Genomic DNA, 20,600 nt, shown 5'->3' on the forward strand with positions numbered 1-20,600 from the left:
TTCCCTGTTGTTGAACACTTTGAATAACTGGAACTTAGTAGACAGCTTTTTAACATCTTCCTCATCCCTTGTCTGTGCTTTTGCCTGTCCATGCTATAACTGCTTGTGCTGCAGAGAGCATTGTGTAAGCGTTGCAATAGCTGGCCTGCTTAGTCCTAGGCCTTGACATATTCTTTTTTCCTGCTCGCCTAAGTGGCCTTTTTGGACATCTACAGTGTATTTTTAGTATTTGCACATCCAGAGGCACTCTGGCTCTGGGTGCATAGCCACACACATGTGGCTGACTATCCAGACATTTTGCACCAGATGGCTGTTAGATCCCTGACTCCATGCAGAGCCCAACAACTGGGGAGACGACAATCCAGTTGTGCGTGGATCCTGTTTGTCACTAGCCAGAGCAAGCAGGGAGCAAACACCAGCACACATTGCTCACAACAGCTTTATTCAACATGGAGCCAGCTTCAGGCCAGGTCCCAAAAAACACAACCAACTGGGATCTTGCACTGAACAGCAGGGTTTTTTTACATTTTACACACCTTGGTTCATGCCCGTTAACATTTACTCCACCTTGGTTCCTCCTTTGTTCCACCCGTATCTCCTCCTATCTCAAGCTCCGCCTCTGTTTACTTCATTAGCATGCAATTACCTATGCATTTCATGTATTTACATTCTTGAGAAAAGCTGCTCACAGCAATACGTGCTGCCAAACAGTGCAGTGAGCCAAAGTGCATGATTCAAGAGATTTGGGAAAGAGTGCCATGTAACGTATTCACTAGAACATGGCAGTAGGTCACGTTTTGCAAAAGCTCTCTTCAAGGCACCATTATTTGGGATGTCAATCAGTGCCATGTGGAACGTGTCAGGAGCATCGGTGGCATCCGCTCCAAATGGATCTGCAAACAGCTTCAACTCATCGCTGCGTTCCCTGAAATCCACAAATCTTTGTTTGAATTCATCCAGCAGACGGCCAATCAGTGCAGAATACTTGCCATGGGTCACAGTCTCAGCACATCTTGTTAATAGTATTGCTGATGAAGTGGCGCTGGAGGGGATCAGGCCACGGGTCAGATGCCCAGCTGGAAACATTGACAAGGGCTAGCTGAACGAGATGAAGGAGGCAGAAGGAACTTGATGAGGCTGGAGAGCCTTGGTAGTCTGGAGGAAGGCACTGTTTGTGTTACAGCCTGGAGGGAGAAAGGCTGAGTACTGTTTATTAGCCTGGAGAGGGAAGAGGGAAGTTTTTCTGTTTGACTTCCTTTGCTGAGAAGCCTTCAAATAAAGGACCTGGTTTGCAAGTTAGAAAGAAGTGTGGCTGACTCAAGTGAGATGTGCTGGTAGAAAGCACTACAGCTCCCAGTGTTGAGTGTCTTCATAACAGACTTAGTTGTGCAGGGAAAACTCCGGTTCCGGTTTTGGAGGTATTGTAGAGGAAGTAGTAATATGGGAGTACGTCTCGGCCGTGTGGAACAGGGAAATGAACGGTGGATGATGCCTCCGATTCCTGGCCCGGTTGTGAGGAAGACGATGGTGTTGTTGGCTCTGACAAAATAGGTGGGGAGAGACTGAGGAAAGAAAAAAAGTTCAGTTTTGGCCTCGTTACTGGGTAAATAAAGCAGTCAAACTTATAATAAGTTGGCCCAAGTTGGGAGACTAGATTTGAAGGGTTGTTGACTGTAACCATGCTGATCTAAGGCCACAGGCAGACAAGGTTGTTTGGGTGGAAGGCGTCATATCTTTTATTAGACCAACTAAATTGATAGCTTAAGATATCACATCTATCCAAAGAACCTTGTCTCTCTAGATTTGAAGGCCCGTTCTGTTACAGGGGTAAAAACCTGTCCCAGATTGTATGCTTTGTGTGTCCACAGCTGGCATTTGTAAGGCTATTGTTTCGCGTCCACGCCATGCAGTTCTCATGCTGAAGAGTCTACCTGACACATACACCTCCTCCCAAATTTTCCTGCCGTATACTGGTATTCTCCATTCCAGATGTCTGGCAGTAACATCATGAAGCAAAATAGGTTGTATACCAAGTTCTGCAGTTTTTCAATACAGACAATTGGAAATTTTCTGAGCCAAGAGTTTCCTTAAACATGGTTGTTCATTAAACCCAACGTTTCATTTTAAAAAGTCAAGGATTTCTGTGATATCTTTTGTTGGGCCAGTGCATAGTTGGCAGACCTGTTGGACAAGCCTTTGGTCATGGAGGCTAGGGACAGAAGTTATAAGTGATTGGAAACCAGTTCAGATCTGTAACACGACAGAAGTTCAGTGCACGTAAACTGCTTTCAAAATGGCCAAAACCGGTTTAAGTTGAACCTGGATGAACGTAATATCAGCCTGAATTTATTTAGGTGAAATTGGTTTACTGAACTTCTCTCCCAGTTCCCCTCCCAATTCAAGTTAACTCAACCCCCCCTGCACCCCGCTACCCCCCAGGGTGAGAGGGCTAGCCTTGTGCAGGCTGTCTGCTCCAGCCAGGCAGGGAAACATCCCGTAGCTTCCCCCGGTTTCTGGCCTGAGCACTGCAGACATATGGCTGCATTTCCAGAATCAAAATGAACATCTGTTCACTTGCTTATTGGTTCGGTCTAATCTGCGAAGGTTGAATCTATTCAGCCTTGCGGTTTTTGACAGTCTTTTCTTAGCCCAAGTGCCCTTCCTCAGGTCACATTTTAAACCTGTCCAGTTTGGCCCAGTCTGGCTGAACGCGTAACGACCCTGTCTGGATTTTGCAGAACAGAACTCGGGCTAGGAGGGATCTCCTTTCCTGACCTAGTCCAACCCCCTGCCTGAGGCGAATAGTCCTTATCTGAGCCCCCCTGTGCAGATCCATAATGCAACCTCTCTGTAAAACTACCCCCAACCCCGACACCACACAAGACATAAGGCCCTAACCTGCCACAGGTAACACATGGGGGACGTTGCGGCCAATGTCCTGCTTCTGCAAAATGTTAATATGCACTCGAGAGATCTCCCATGCCCCCTACTACAGAGGAAGGCAACCCTCTCGCGCCCCCACCGCCCCCCACATACCAGTCTGACCATGGGATCAAATTCCTTCCTAAGCCCAAGTAGGAGTCGGTGTGACCGTGAGCGGAGGGACAAGACCCTCTAGGCAGAACCCACCAGCTTTAAGCTCCAGCAGGAGCACTGGCACGCCCCAGCCAAAACCCCCAGCCTTTACTGTAGCCAACACTCAATGCCTCTGAGGAAGGCTTCCAAAAATCAAACAAAGCCTGACGCACATAGCAGAAAGGGTGGGTGAGGGGGTAGTGGTGTGGTGGAGGGCTTCCCTCCCAGTCCCATGTGGCAACCAGGAAAGCCCAGAAGCCGGGGAAATATCCATAATAGAACGAGGCATCCCTGCACCTAGATCATTCCTGAGCCGTGGTGTCCAGCTTCTTCTCGAACATCTCCAGTGACAGGATCCACAGCTCCTCCAGGTGTCCATGCCACTGTCTCACTGCTCTGAGAGTGAAGAAGATTTTCCTGCTATCCAAGCTAATCTTACTTTCCTGCTGTGTCAGGCCATCTCTCCTCCCATGACTTGCTTACCATCTTTGTCGCCCACCCCTGGGCCCTCTCTAACTTCATCCTTGTCACAACATGGAGCCTAAAACTGCACACGGTGCTCTAGACGAGGCCTGACCAGCACTGAGGAGAGAGGCACCATCTCCTCCAGGGTCTTGCACCTAATGCTTGTATTGATGAATCCCTAAACTACATGTGCCCTAAAATGCATGTGCCTTTTGTGCAGCTACATCACACTGCAGACTCATTTGAGTGTGGGATCTACCAAGCCTCCCAGATCCTTCTCTGTAGTGCTGCCATCCAGCCAGGTGTCACCCATTTTGCATTTGTGCTTTTGATTCTTGTTCCCAAGTTGCAGTATCTTGCATTTGTCTGCCCTGAATTTCATTCAGTTAGCTCCAGCACAGATTTCCAATCTTTCAAGATCCTTCTGAATTGGACTCCCTCACATCCTCCAACGTGTCCACAATCCTTCCCAGTTTTGTGTTGTCTGCAAACGTGCTCAGGAAGCTTCCTGTGCCAACGTCCCAACCATTAGCAAACGTGTTGAACAGCACTGGGCCAGGACAGACCCCTGTTGGACTCCCCGTGAACCCTCCTGCCATTCTGACGGGGATCCATTGATAATTTCCCTTTGCTTTGGCTGCTGAGCTAGCTGTCTATTCACTTCCTAGTAGCTCTGTCCACGCCACGTTTCTCCAGTTTGTTTATGGTCCTGCAGGACCTTGTCGAAAGCCTTGTTGAAGTCCAGGTGCGCTATATCCACAGCATTTTCTTCATCTACCTAAGGAGTTATCCGTCGGAGAAAGAGTTCAAGTTTGTTTGCCTTGACACTAGGGCCCTGAATAGGCGTGAAGTTCCCAACCCTGGAAAGATGCACTTGATGGCTTTTGCCTGGAAATGCAAGCCCTGGATACTGGATACTGCCTGGTCCCAGGTCGAGAAGCAGATGCATTTGTTGGGTGTTCCTGAAAACCAAGTGCTCTGAGCCCTCCGTGCAGGGGCTGCCCATAGTAGTGAAGCTCACAGAGTGCTCAGTATTACTGAGTGTCTGCTGCATGCAGGGAGTGTGTGTGGCGTATATGGAGGTGATGGCATGATGGCTCAAATGAAGTCTTCCTCTTGTATATTGTGGGGGTGTAGAGGGGCATGGGGTCTGGGGTTTGTGAGGGACCTGTGTGTGTGGATGTGGGTGGGTGGGTATGGTGGTTTAGTGGGGAGGGTGTGTTGCTGCTGAGCCTGGGCAGAGCGTGTCGGGACTGTGCAGTGCTGGTCCCCACTGGCACCACGGGGCTGAGGGCAGTGGCAGTGACAGCCGGAAGGAGCTGCCGCTGCAAGCTGGGCTGCCTAGAAAGGCAGTGGAGCTGCGGAGCTGCCCCAGCCACGCTGCATGCCCGGGGGTGGCAAGACGCGCCATAACTGGACTGTGCCTGAGCCAGGCAGGATGGAGGGACCCGCCACAGGCCAGACAAAGACCTGCTGTGGGTCCCAGCAGGCCGTATTTCACCCACCCCTGGTCTAATGTCTCTCCTGACTGTACAGTTGGTCCAATAAAAGAGATCACCAGAAAAAGGCCCTTGCTTTTCACCAACGACAGATACAGGACTGTGGAAAGAGGAGGTCTGCAAACTTGCTCAGGAGGCTTCCTGTGCCAAGAGACGTCCTAGGACACCACTAAAGAATTAATCTTTCTCTGTGCGAGTTCTCCCGTGGGATTCTGTAATTACTCAAACTGACCACTTGCTCATGCAGCCGTCATGTTTGCTGTGGAAATCATACTTACATATTTTTAGAGCTGAGCTCTCCCCGAGACTTTCCGAGTCAATATGCAATTATTTCCAAGTGCTTTTCATCTTTGTGTTGTGTCTGACTGTGTACAGTTCAGCCATAACGAGAACGTTTATAATGCAGCTGGTTCGGCTCATGAGCTTGGCCACGCTCTCATTTTTGGACATGATGATGCAGCCGGCAATGTAGCCAGATTCTGTCGATGCCCTGGCTGCAAAGAAAGATGCATTATGAGATCAAAACTCTCGTGAGTAAAGCTAAGTTTGAATGTAACCCTTTTTTTCATTATCTCTTGATACAACAATGCTGGAGAATCCTGATAATACAAATATTAATCAAGACCAGTTCCTCAACTGATGTTTGGGGAACTCTGCTAGTAATCTGCTTCCAGCCTGACATTTCTCCTTTCAATGCTGCACCTTAACATTGCCTCTTTTTCTGTGCCCTGCTCCTGCCAAGGTTGTTCAGATATGTTACAGAGATCCCAGGCAGCGGGCCCCAGTCCCTGCTACAAAGGGAGGCAAAACCCTGCAGTCCATACCAACCTGACAATGGGGGAAATTCCTGACCCCAAATGTGGCAATGGGTCTGATCCTGGAAGGATGGGCAAGAGCCTCTAGTCAGAAACCTCCAGGTTTAAGTCCCAGTCAAAATCCCCAGCTTGGGCGGCAGCCGACAGCCAGTGCTTCGGAGGAAGCTGAAGAAAATCCTCGTGACACATGTAGCAGCAGGAGGGGGGAAAACTTCCTTCCTGGCCCTATGTGGCAACCAGGAAAGCCCAGCAGCTTCGGAAATACCCAGAGCAGAACATGGGAATAGCTATGCTTAGATCCTCCCTGACCAAAACTTACCTGGCCTCCCCTTGAACACCTCCAGGGATGGAGAGTCCTGAACTTGTCTCGGGGTCTGTTCCACTGCCTCATTGGAAAGAAGCTTTTCCTGAGATCCAGTCTAAACCTTTGCACCAATTCAAGCCACTGGTCCACGTCCTATCACGCCCCGTCTTTAAGTGCCTTTTCGGCAAGATGAATATGCTTAGCTCCTTCATCCTCTTCTCGTATGATTTGCTTTCCAAGCCCTTTGATCTTCTTTGTCGCCTGCCTGTGGGCCCTCTCTAACTTCTCCACATCCTTTTAAAACTGCGGAGCCCAGAACAGCACATGGTATTCCAAGTAAGGCCTAACCAGTGCCAAGTAAAGAAGCCTAACTATTGCTATCGGTCCCCATGACTTGCACCTACTGCTTCCGTTGATGCGTCGAAAAAATACATTGGTCTTCTGTGCAGCTGCATCTCACTGCAGACTCGTATTGAGTCTTTGATCTACCAGGACTCCCCAGTCCTTCTCCTGAGTGCTGCCATCCAGCTAGGTGTCAAATTCTGAATTGGTATTTTGGATTCTTCTCCCCGAGGTGCAGCACCTTGCATTTGTCTGCACTGAACTTCATCCTGCCCGTTCCAGCTCCGCTTTCCAATCTGGTGAGATCCTTCGGAATTGGGCTCCCCTCCTCCAATACTTCATAGTCCTTCCCAGTGTTGTGTTGTCTGCAGATTTGCTCAAGAAGCTGTCTGTGCCAGTATTCACATGATCACTGAACACACTGGACAGCACCAGAGCCAGGACAGATGCCAGTGGGACTTCACTCAAAACCGTCTGCCACTCTGACATGGATCTGTTGATGATTACCCGTTGGTTGTGGCTGTTGAGCCAGTTGTCTAGCAGTCCTGTCCAGCTTGCGGTTCTCCAGTTTGTTTGTGAGAAGGTCATGCGGGACTTGGTCAAAAGCCTTGCCGAAGTCCAGATTCACACTATCCACTACATCCCCTCCATCCACCCAAGTAGTTGCCATATTTACCCGAGTTCAAGACGCATTTGAATTTAAGACAAGCCCCAGTTCAGTTCTAGACGTTGGAAATTTATAAATTGGTTATAATTTTCCATGTATGGCACCTGACTACTGGAGGTTTATCTTAAATTTCTTCTCCCCCTCCCCATTGCTGATGTGAGGAAAGTCAGGCATGCAGGGGGGGTGGGGCAGGCAGCAGGAGAGTCAAGTGACTTGACCCTTGCCCCCTGCTATCTGTTCCCCCCAACTTGCCCCCACCCGCCACCTGCTCTCCCCTCCCCCCGTGCCTGCATACCCTGCCCCTGCCCGCTTCAGTGCCCATCTTCCTTAGCACTTGCTCCCCGCATGCCTGCTCCCCAGGCTGGCTGCCCCCCACATCATCTTTGCTTCCTCCCCAACAGCGCCTGAGGCTGCAGCTTCAGGGCACATCATTGCTTCGGCCCAGGTCCTCAGCGGCAGCTCTGGGCCAGGGCCAGGGCCAGGGCCAGGGCCAGGGCTATCACTGCTGGATGGCTGGGCTGGGGCTGAAGTGCCACCGTGCTCCTTCCCCTGGGGCCAGACCAGACCTGGAGCTGCAAAGTGGAGTGGTGGCAGGTGGGGGTGCAGCGGCTGCAAGGAGCAGGGTGGGGGCTGCTGTGGCTCTGACTCTGCCCCCCACCCCCAGCTTGTACTCGACTCTAAGATGAGGGGCTTTCCCCCGTGTTAAATGAGGTAAAAAAGATCTGATCTTGGATTTGAGTAAGCACAGTACTTTGTCAAAGAAAAAACTCAAGTTTGTTTTTACTGAAGTCCAGATCAATGAGAGAGACACGCTTCATTTCCTTTGTCTACAAGTGAGCGAAATCTTTGTCCCAGTTTTCATTTATCACCATGCTTTGAATTATTTCTTGCTTTCAAAATTTGTTCTGTAGTCATACTGATAAGCCGATGCAAACCTGTCTGTTGTTGCTCCAAGAGCATTTCCCCTATATTAAATACAGGGGAACATGTGCTGTTCTCCAGTCATCTTGGTCTGCTGCAGATGAGATCTGTGAATAGTCTTACATCCAGACCTGTGCTGCCACACTCCAGTTCTCTGAAAACGGTGGGATGGGAGTTATCTGGTTTCCCCCAAAAGAGACTGCTCTCTTCATTCCCATCCTGGCTGCACAGATTCCCACGTCCGCAGCCTCAGTCTCTTTAGTGCTAATTGCCATATCTTGATGATTGAAGCAAAGTATTCATTTAGCTTTTTGGTCAGCCCCAGAGATCTTTAATCTCAGCTCTATCCTCAGCGCCCCCCAGTAGCCACAGTACTTCTTTCCTTTCTCTCTGGTATTTACATGACAAGAGGACCTTTCGTTCTTTAGCTTCATTACCCCCTATAAGGTCTAACTCAGCTTTACTTTTGGAAGTTTTCATTTGGTCTATACAGCCTCACTTGAAGACATAGCTTCCTTTTTGATTCTTTTTCTCCATTTCTTTGAGGCTCTGCTTATATTCAGTACCCTTCTTGAGATGATTGTTCACCCAAGATTGGAGCAGCTTTTGCACCTTAATTTAAGGAAATTCTAGCCCCTTTCACACTCAAGTCTCTGAGGTACACAGTCCTCGTGTCTCTATTGACTTGTTCCCCTTAATCTATTTATATTTTCCCTTATGAAATGTAGACCCTCACTTATGTATTGACAAGCTGTACTATCTTTAATATACAATGCTGTCACACTGTCTTTACCTTTCTACTTCTATCTTTCCTGAAAAGGGTATGTCCTTCAAGCCCAGTTTTACAGTCAGGACTGCTATCGCATATTGTTTCCATATTCCCTATGTGTCCAGTTTTATATCCTCTACTAATACTTCTGTTTCCTTCTTTTTGTTTTCCAGGCTGTTTGCATGAGGATATTAAATAAGTGAGAGGGCAGACACACAAAATAATTGAACGATTAAAAAATGCCATTGACAGGGATGAGAACTGCACACAGTATTTAAAATGTGGGCACAGTATGGCTTTGTATAATGGCAAGATGATGTTCTCCGTTTCATTTTCAATTTCCTTCTTAATGATGCCCAAAATTTTATTGGCTTATTTGGTCATCATTGCAAGCTGAACTGTATACAATCACACCGAGGTGTCTTTCCTGAGTCGTCGTAAGCTAGTCTCTTTCCAAGGTCTCTCTCCTGAGTCATGAGCTAGTTCAGAATCCAGCTTTGTACATGTAGGCTATGGACAGACATTCAAAAAGCCTGAGCTTGAATTGATTCAATCTTCGCAGGTTAGTTTATCCTGGCTACGCCAAACCGGTTTGTAACTGTACAGACACCCCCTCTAGACTGAAGAAAAGCAGGCATATGCCTACAGTGGCTCAGGCTAGAAGCCGGGGGGCACTAGAGCAGCCCTCCCTTCACTTCCAGAGTGCTGAACTGAGTGGGGTGTGGCCAGGAGTGTCCGAACGCTCCAATGAGGGAGGGGCTCCCCCACCACAGGGAGGGGTTCCCTCCCTCCTCCAGGTGCTCCTGACAAGCGAGGGTGCCAGCAGGGAGTTACACTGCATTTAGTTACACAACAGGGAGTTACACAGGGAGTTGATAGCATTTAGCATCCCATCAAGAAAACAAAAGCCTCTCTTTAGTTCAAGCTCTTATTAGACAACTTTTTCCAAGCAAGGACTGGAGGGATGTTAGCAGCTACCTGTTGATTAGCTCCAAAGGGGACACAGTCCTGTCTCCTTCATCCTGTCTTTCTAACACAGACACCTCTCAGCATTAGCTAGCATACCACATGCTGGCTATGGTCCGTGCTGTGGGAGAAGGGAGTGGGGAATCCCTGCTGGAGCAGGGAGCAGGGAGCAGGGGCACAGGGAAGCCAGGCAGACACTGCTATGCCTGCAGTCCCTGTCAGAGCGCCAGTGAGGTAGCAGGCGGGCGGGGCCAGCCCTGCTTTCTGGAGCAGAGAGCCCCACCCAGGGCTGCAAAGCATCTGGGATGCCGGGGGACTCTGGTTTAATTTAAACCAGGAAGGGGTCCGGAACAGACATTGCATAAACTGGTTTGAGCCAAATCAGCTAAGTATGAGACTACATTCAATCAGGTTTATCACAAGCCAGTTTCAGCCATTTTCAAACTGGTTTATGAGCACTGAACATCTGTTCTGCTACAGGTTTAAACAGTTTTTGATCGCTTATACTGGTTTATGTGTAACGTCTGCCCCTAGCCCCTAGATGAAGTTATTTTTCCCCAGGTGCATAACCTTGCACATATCAACGTTAAAGTTCATCTGCCATTTATTTGCCCACTCCGTTAGCCTGGTGAGATTTTTCTGCAGCTCCTCTCCATCAGCTTGAGACTCGACTACCCAGAATAATTTGGTATCCGCTGCAAACCTGGGGAGATTTCACTGCACACCCTCATTTCCAGGTGATCAATTAAAATGTTGAACAAATTGGGCTCAGCACAGATCCCTGCAGGCCAGTGCAGCAACTGTTTTCCTTAACTCTAATTGTCTTCTACCAGCTTGTCTTTTGCTCTGCCTTGTCCTTATTGTGACCTGCTTCCCTGGTTCTCCATCCCTGTTTCAGGAGGTCTGCCCTCCATATCCTTTTGTTCAGTAGTAATCTACATATCTTGAGTTGTCTGATTACAGTCTTCATGGGAAGTAATATGTTTGTTGCTTATTGCTCGCTGGCTCACTTGGTTGTTTTACGTATTTTATATCATTGTTCATAATGAATATACTTTATTACAGAGAGTGCACAGAGTTCAGTAACTGCTCTGCTGCTGACTTCTATGACAGGATGATGATGGGAAAATTAAATTGTCTCCTTAACATGCCACCTGTAGCTACACTCACATATAATCAGTGTGGGAATGGTCTCTTGGAAGAAGACGAAGAATGCGTTTGTGGTAGAGATAAGGTTAGTACATTAGGACTTTGCTTTGACAGTTTTGTTTGAGTAGCATTATTAAGCCCTTGGTTTTCTTTCAATTTCAGAAATATTGTCTAAGAGATGAAGTGTGCTCACTTAAGGAATACACACAGTCCTAAATCTGCCAGCTCCACAGCTCTCTTTTGAAATGAATAGAAGTCAGACACCTAAAATATCCCTTTCTTTTTATTTCTAATATATAAACTTGAATACACAGAGGATTATGGGGGCACAAAATCAATCCCATCTTTCAGAGCTCTACAGGAACCTTTCGTAGCAGAATCTGTTCAGTTATACCAGGAGCAGATTGCATTTGAGTTGGGTGTAGTAAACTTATATCTTGTCTGCATACTGTATGGAAATACCTGAGACCTCAGGGCCATTTTTAACTGCTGGGTGGCAGCTCCATATGTTTTAGACCGAGTTGTCCAGCAAACTGAAATGACTGTAGTTTGCATTAACAAAAGTGTGTGATTGGAACAAGGGGGAATGGTCTCCTGTGAGGGGCAGTACAAACCAGATGCAACGGCATCGGACTGAAAGAAATTACCTGCGTCTGGTCTTGACTCAGTTCCTGCCCTGCTGAGTCCCTGATCTCATCTCAAATGTGAGTTAGCAGTATGATGCTATTCGCAAAGAAAGCACAGGCAGTTGGGCCAGCCTTCAAATAAGTATTATTGGCAAGATACAGGAGATGCTAGCAGCACCCTGCACAGCTCTGGTTAGGCATCAACCTCTGAGAAGGCTAAGAGAAAGGAAAGGGAAGTAGCAGAGATGATGAGGAGTTGGAACACAAGCTTTACAAGGAAAGGTTGAGAGAGAGAGGTGCATATGGGCAGGAGAAAAGAGGACACGACAGCAGTTTCAAGTATTTGAATGGCTCCTTAAAGGAAAGTTTGAACTACTGTTCTTTGTTGGCAGACAGGGTTTAGCCAGCAGCCAGATTTAGATTACATCTCAGGAAAAAACCCCACCCTTCCAAACTATAAGAAGCATGGACAATGGACTCAGCTACCTAGAGAAGGCATGAGGTATAAAAATCTAAAAAGGTACCTCTCCAGGAAGGTTTTGCAATAGTTTGGCTTGTATCTGCGTTGGACTAGCTGACCCTCGCACTTTCCACGTGTAAAATTCATCCTTTTGACAGTTCCTTTTCACAGTAGTTTAAGGTCTGTGAATGAGAGGGGCTCTTTAGCACTGCATATCTAGTATAAGTAGCAAAATGGTGATATTTCTGAAGATTGTCTAATGCTTTCTATGAGAAATTTCTGTTTATAAGTGCTTTAAATTTTGGACAAACTTAGATCAGTGCTGCAATTTCCCAAGTTATTTATCAGCCGTAACTTGAACTCTTGCGTGATATCGACTGAGAGGATTCTTCTTCTTTTTAATTTTTGAAAAAGAAGTAGTTTTGCTAATGTAAGAGACTTTTCAGACTATCAGCTTTCCTGTATTGTGGGATTGAGGGGTTAGGGAAGTCAACAAGTGGGACAGCTCTGCAGAACGAGAAGAGTCTTTCAGTGGCCAGTGAATATCCATGTAGATCTGATGAACTTCTATGTGGCAGAAAGTCAGCAGGTGTTGCTAATGTCCTTTCTGGTCTTGAACCGCTGAGCCCTTGCCGAGCTGTCCTGTGTGTGCGCTCAGCCCTGACTGAGTCTCGCATTGTTTCCAAGTGACTCCAGCCGTCTTGCAGGGCTCACAATTACAACCCAAGCTCTTTTTCAATGGACTGAAAAAATGATATTAGTACACGTCATTACTTCAGTGACTATTAAATGAAATAAAGCATGGCAATGCCACCTTCTCTGAAGGACAGCCCACATGATGTAGTTAATGAGACGGTATCTCGTTGTGTGCTTACAGGTATGCCGTGACAATGGCTGTTGCCAGTCCAATTGTACGCTTGCGCCAGGGGTCACTTGTGTTTCAGGACATTGCTGCACAAAATGCCAGGTAATACATTGCATAAAATATTTCTAGTAGGCTGCATATTTTAAGCTCAATTACATATTTAATCGTTTTTGTTTGGTTGATTAGTTGGTTGTTTTAGCATAGTGCTAAGAAATGTATTTTCTGTCTTGGGAAAATAAAGTTGTAGGCCTACTAATCCTGTGTAGATATGTCTGGCACATTTCTCATGGTTAGCTAAAAAAGATGTAGCCCTGCGACAAACCACTGGTAAAATGTTACTGCTCCCAATGGAAGTAAAGAAAGGAGTGAAGAAATGTGGTGGAGCATACAGAGAATAAGCATACCATCATGAACCAGATGCCCAGACTCATGAATCTGGTGTTAAAATCATGCCATTTTCAAAGATGACTTATCTGCCTTGTGATTTTGAGATTCTGGGGAGAAAACACTTGCCTGTTAGTGCCCAGGGCACAAATATCCCTCGCAGTGGATGATGATTGTCTTCCGTGATCAAGCTGTTTTCATTGAAGATGCCCATGCAAGATTTCTTTTATCGTGGAGAAGCTGCTGCACATCAGCGTCAATACGGCTCTTCATGTAGTGGGACCTTGTTCCAATGGCAAGGAGACCAAGACAACCGGGGATCTCGTTCCATGGCAGTCTTCATCTGCCTTCAAGCCATTGAGAGCCTTACGTCTTCTTCCGCCTGCTCCGCTGTTGAAGACTTGTAGACCCATGGCTGTGGGCTTGGCAGGCTTATTGAAGTGGTGACCTGTTACTGCCTTGTCACAGCACCGTCAAAAGATACAGGTGGCTTTTCAGGAGGAAAAGCATTGTCATGTGGTATCCTCACCACATCCTGGCAGTGCTGCTGCTGCTCGGTCCATGACTGCTCATTCCTCAGAGTTACCCCTGCTTATTCCTCAGCTAACCTTCCCTGAAGCTTAGTCCATTATCTGCCACCTGGGGCCATGCTGGGCAGGAGCACAGCTCTGTCCCGTACTCCCAAGGAGTACAGTGCTTTTGACTGAGACCCCCTCTTCACTGGATCTCCAGTTGTACCAAACTGTGTTACAAGGATGGACACGCTACCTTTCATCCCATTGATACAGGACCACAAGCGGAGGGGAGGCCAGGTTGCACTGTACGAGTACTACTATGGCAAAAAAGAAAAAAGAAAATCTCTGGTGCCAAGCTCAGGGAGTGAAATGCACCCGTTAGTCAGAACTGTGAATGTAGGCAATACATCTTGAAGAACTCCAGTTCCTAGAAATTAATTCCCTGTTCCCACAAGAATGGTTTGATCTCCCCAGGTTTGATACAGGATGATCATGAACAGAATTAGTGAAAACTAATGTAAGAATGACCATTTGCTTGCTGTGGTTTACCAGTATCATGTCAGTTTACAGAGAAGGGAAATAGAATTGGCAATAGCAGAGCAGGTGTCTTGTGCTGAGTCCAAATTCAGGATTCTTGCACACTTGTTTTCTCCACAACCTTGGGCATTGTGCAGCCCCCCCTGCCCCCATCCCACAGCCAGGTCTCTACAGAACTGCAGCAATATTGAACAACTTTGGGGAAAAAAACCTGCCCGTCACCCTCCACGATAGAAAGATAAGAAGCTTCATGCTGGGCTGCTAAAGGGTTAGCAAGGCACACAGAAAACGGGCCTGGGAGAGGAGTTGTGGGAGTGTCTTGGCAGCTGTTCATGATAGGATATACTATAGATCCCACACAGCTCTTCAGATGCTCTGTGAACTTTTTCTTTCAGGGATATTTTGTGTGGAAGAGTTCAGTGTGTTAATGTTAAAAGCATACCAGTAAAGGCAGATGAGGAGACTACAGTCCAGACTCCCATTAATAATAACATTTGTTGGGGTATAGATTTCCATCTCGGGCCAGATGTTCCTGATGTGGGATCGGTGAAAGACGGCACCTTGTGTGATAAAGACCAGGTAGTATCATACAACACTGATAAATACATGGACATCATGAAAATGAGATTCAGTCGAGAAGGCATGGAACTGGTGTTTCCAAGTCTAACTTGCCCAATCTCTGTTACATGATACAGCCCCCAAAGCAGCCTGCTCTGACCCACGTATAAAGGAAGAAGCCCAAAAGCAGGCCCTCTTATCCCTTCTCCAGGACTGAATGCAGCTGGCAAGAGATGCCATGCTTCTTCTGTAGAGTGAGATGAGATGGCATGAGGATAGGTCCTCTCCTCCTGAAACTGCTAGCCTGCTTACATCACAGTTCATTCCTGGGTATGGGACACTATGAATGAAATGGCGCCGCGCATTGTTCTTCCAAGGACATGAAATAAGGCAAATCCCATCCCCACAATGGTACCGCGGCAAAAGCTCTACCATGCTGATACATGCAGTGGTAGGATCCTTAGACAAGTGCATGGGGTTGGAACGCAGATGTGTACCAGGAAATTGCAGTGCACTTCCAGGCAGTTTTTCCCCTTACAGGAAGCAAGTGTGCTGGGTGGGATGTATTGTGATTGCAACTGCCCAGTCCCAGGGAGACGGAAACAATTAGAGTTGTTAATCTTTATGCTTCCCAAAGGATGTGCTACTGTTTTATGGTTCTTGTCACTTAATCGGGGAATGGTTTCAAAGAGTGCAATCCCCGATTCTCCATGTTGAAAAATCATCCTGCTAGCATACCTTCTCATTCTGACTAGTAGCTGTTTATTGCCTTTATTCTGGGAAGATTTAAACAAAATAGTGATTCTTACAACATATTCTGAAAATGCTTAGTTTTGGAGGCTAGTTTTCTCTGCCTCGGTACCTCCTGATGTTTGCAGTGCAAATTTTGATGGAAAAATCCTCAAATGTGATGGCAGAATAGAAACATTTGAGGGATGAAGATTACATAACTTGCAAGCATGTAACCAACAGAATGAATTTGCCCTACCCTTGATGTGTGTATGGAATTGAGGGTGAGATGCATAAAAGTAAGTGAATAAGTTAGGAGCACAAGTCCCATTACAAAATGTAAAGGCTTTACATACCTAATTCCCTTTTGACTGGGCTTTTGAAAATTCTGCTCTTCTTGCAGTTATTTTAGGTACGTTTATGGTCCCCATCACTGCAGTGTCTTGACATCGTCTGTGATGAGAGAATCCCAGCGTGCACTAAATGATCCAAGCGTAGCACTTGTTTCCTGGTTTGGGCTCGGAGGTATAATTTGAGTGGGGTGCATCTCTGGTCAAGGACCTTCTTGCAGGTTGTTTTTATCTTTTACTCTGATCAATAATGGGAAAGCGGCTTGGAAGCTAAAACGGTGCTTCATGCCTCCATATATGCCATCAACGTATCTTCTTGTCCTACTGCAACAGTGGGGATTTTGAGATTTTCATGGCCTCTTTCTAAAAGACACTGGTTTGTCTTCCAGCGCCCCATGCACCGTCCCCACCAGTAACAGATTGCAGTAGACTATCGATTCTTGGCAGCCAATCACAACAGGCAGGGAGAATAAGCATGTCATTATAATAGAAACATTTGAAGTTTTGGAATAAGAAGATTTTGGGAAAGAACATTTAAAATGTCTAGAACACTGACAAGTCCATCTAGCGAACGTGAATATGACAGACTGCCAAACAGGCAAGCGAGAGAAAAAGGAATTGGCTGAAGAAAAAAAACAACCTTTAGAAGCTGATCAAAGAAATCATTTAGCAGTACTTGGTCAAAGCATTATCCCCTTAAAAGTAGCTCTTTGAGCTTCCCCAAATGATCACAGCAGATGACAGGTAATGCCTGTTTTCTTCAATAAACTAAGCGATCCATTTCTCCATCGCTCACAGACTTTAGTATCCTTATGCAATGAAGTATGAAGCTTCCAGTTTCCCTTGTTCTTCATACAATGATTTAAATCAATTGCTCTTATAGTGGGAGCAGGGTCAGAAATTAAGATGTTGTGTATTTCTGCACCTAAACAAGGAACGAGAGACTGGGCAGAAACCAGAGACTGGGTATAAGAAAATAATCAATCCTGAAGTACGATAAGTGAACTGAGGAGAAGCAGGTGTAGTCTCTCACCTCTGGGTGGTTATGCCTCCATATATCAGCCAATCCTATGTCTTTTTAATAAATAAGAGGGCTTGTTTTCAGTTTTCTGATAGACTCTGTTAACAGTAACTGAGTTTTCAAGCACCGTATCCAATACGCAGTTCCAATCACCACCCAAAAAATTGCTGACATATTGGTACTGTATGACAAAAAGGTAGCATCTCCACTACTCTTAGTGGTACAAACCTCCCCTCAGAGTCGACCCATCTGTTAATGAATGTGAAAGCAATCTGTTTGTGAATTAATATAGCTGTACCTCTGCTTCAAGAATTGCGTGACGAGTGGGATACAGACCATACCCACCGCTTTTTTAGCCTATAATCATCTTCAGCTTTTAAATGCATTTCTTGTAACAAAGCAATCCGACTGTCCAGAGATGGTAACGGTCTGAGCATTTTCATCCCTTCGGTGGGCTCATTCAATGCTCTCCCATTGCATGACATGACAGTCATTGTCATTAGTTATCCCCATTGTACATTGAATGAAGTTGCCAAACTGCTGGGGACAAAGAGGGACAAGACATAGCAAAGACAAGACGTAACCAAGAAACCCCCAGAGCAATATCTCACTGCTTGGTCACATCCAGGTCCCTGATGGCTTCAACTAACACGACCACATTCACCGCTCCACACGCTAAATAGTTACAACAGATTGTTATTGCACCATCGACCATGTGTTAATATTACTAATTTCACTAAGGTACGAAAATCCACTAACCAAAGCAGTAAGGCAAGCGGTAATAATGTCATGTCATGTCATGTCATATACTTCCCTGAATGCCTGTGCTGAAATGTCTAGAGGTAAAAACAATGTTACTATATAGCCAACCTCTTGAGCACCTCAGCCTTCAGGAAACAACAATCTATCTAGTAACTTAAAAGATTTAAAGTGGCCTTCGGTATATGTATAACTGACTAACGACCCCTAATTAAAGACTCCTTGTACAATTAAAGTAAAGAAACCCTGGATTTGGCTTCTTCTCAGGTAATTAGCCCAAGAGTCCTCCTCTTCAGTAACAGGGGTTGTGAAGACTTAGCAGCTGCCTGCTAAGCAGCCTCACAAAATGGAGGGGATGCTGCCTCTCAGCATCGCACAAAATGGAGGGGAAGCTGTCCCCTCAGCAGCCTCACAAAATGGAGGGGATGCTGCCTCTCAGCATCACACAAAATGGAGGGGACGCTGCCTCTCAGCATCGCACAAAATGGAGGGGAAGCTTCCCCCTCAGCAGCCTCACAAAATGGAGTGAGATACAAAATGTATCTCACTACCACAATACGGCACAACTAATTAAAGAAATAATAAATAAATAGACACAGAAACATCTTCTTCAAGAAATCGTCACTCTCTCCCTTCATGTTAGATCAGGACAAGATTGTCATTCCATGTGTCTGAAGGACAAATGAAGCGTTTCTCCTTTCCCTCCAACTTTACGGGAAAAGTTGTGCAGTATTTCAGATCATATTTGACACCTGATATATGAAGCACTTCCCTTAATTCTTTGCTGCTCAGCTGTTTCAAGAAAGCTGGAAATAGTGAGATTTTATGAAGGGGAGGAGGGAGGCACCAGGAAACTATAGGTCAGTTCGTGTCAACACTATCCTTGGGAAAACTCTAGAAAAAGTCATTAAGGATCACATTTATGGGAGCCCAGCAGGGGACATGATGCTGAAAGGAAATCATCATGGATTCATTGCAGGCAGATCCTGCCTGAATAACCTGGTTTCTTTTTATGACCAGGTCGCAATATGCTTAGACGCAGGAGTCGAGGTAGATGTCCTCTACCTAGGCTTTAAGAAGGCCTCTGACACCGTATCTCATTCTGTTCTCGTAAATAAACTGAGCGGCTGTGATGGAGATGACTACACGGTCAGGCGGGTGGCAAATTGGCTGAGGGGTCGCACCCAGAGAGTGGTGGTGGACGGGTCGATATCGACCTGGAAAGATGTGGTCGGTGGAGTCCCGCAAGGCTTGGTCCCTGGACCGGTGCTATTCCATGTCTTCATCATTGACTTGGACGAGGGCGTGGAGAGCACCCTGTCCAAGTTCACAGATGATACCAAATAACAGGGCAAAGTTAACACACCAGAGGGCAGGGAACGGATCCAGGCAGATCTGGACAGGCTGGAAAAACGAGCAGAAAGAAATAGGATGCAGTTCAACAAAGACAGGTACAGAGTGCTGCACCTGGGCAAAGAGATCCACCAACCCACGTACAGGCTGGGGGATGACCTTCTCTGCAGCACAGTGCCGGAAAGGGAGTTGACTCCAAGACGGACATGAGTCGTCAATGTGACGAAGTGATCAACAAGGCTAACCACACTTCATTATGCATTAGGAGGTGCATGACGAACAGGTCCAGGGAGGCGATGCTTCCCCTCTGTGCCGCACTGGTCAGACTACAGTTGGAGTACTGCGTCCAGTTTTGGGCGCCGCACTTCAGAAGGGATGTGGACAACCTCGAGAGGGTTCAGAGGAGGCCGCTCGTATGGTCAGAGGCCTGCAGGCAAGGCCCTACGAGGAGAGACTGAGGGACCTAGATCTCTTCAGTCTTCGCAAGAGAAGGCTGAGAGGTGATCCTGTGGCTGCCTATACGTTCATCAGGGGAGGGCAGCAGGGAAGAGGACACGCTCTATTTACGAGGGCACCCCCTGGAGTAACTAGGAACAATGGCCACAAATTGACGGGGAGTAGATGTAGGTTTCAACTCGGGGTTTCAAAATAACAGGATTGTTAAACAGACAACACACTACACAGCCCCATGAAGTTATTGGTTCACACTCTCTCTCTCTCTCTCTCTCTCAAAATGGCAGCAGGAGAAAGAGACTCAGTGGAAGGGCTGGAGTCCAGGTGGGGAAGAGAAGCAGAGTGCAAGTCCCTGGTGGAAGAGGGGGCAGGGGGGATAGCTGCCTCTCCAGGCTGGGAAGGGGTCCTTGTCTAGTAGGTGTTGTCCAGAGCAGGGTTGCTACTAAAATGAAATGCTGAAGCTTATCCTATGTCTTAGCTCACTTATACATATCTATAGGGAATAGAGAGGGGGGGGGGGGGAATGTCAGAAACGGTTAGGGAAGGGGAGGGAATGCAGTTTAGAAGAAAAAAAGAAAATCTGGGGGGTTTGCTACATATTAAAATAAACAGACACGTAAAAATTTTGTTCAAGGAATTGTGATTCTCTCTCTTCGTGTTAGATCAGGACAGGATTTTTCCAGCTCCTTCCACGTGTCCGAGGGAGAAAAGAAACATTTCTCCTTTCCCTCCAACTTCACGGAAAAAGTTGTGGAGTATTTCATATCATATTTGACACCTGATATATGAAGCACTTCCCTTAATTCTTTCCGGCTCAGCTCTCTATCCCTTAGAAGTAATTCACTTGGGGGTCAACTGATGTGCTCGCAGGACCGCGGGCCACCGGGGAGCGTGCAGCGTGGGCGAAGGAGGAAATGGGCGTGGACCTGGGGGCGGGGGAGCCTGGGGGGAGGGGGAGGGGCCTGGCGGAACTCATCCCCGGGCGTTGCCGCGGCAGCGTTCGTATCATTGTGCCGGC

The sequence above is a fragment of the Alligator mississippiensis genome, chromosome 16 (genome assembly GCF_030867095.1).
Source record: "Alligator mississippiensis isolate rAllMis1 chromosome 16, rAllMis1, whole genome shotgun sequence".
Classification (NCBI taxonomy): Eukaryota; Metazoa; Chordata; order Crocodylia; family Alligatoridae; genus Alligator; species Alligator mississippiensis.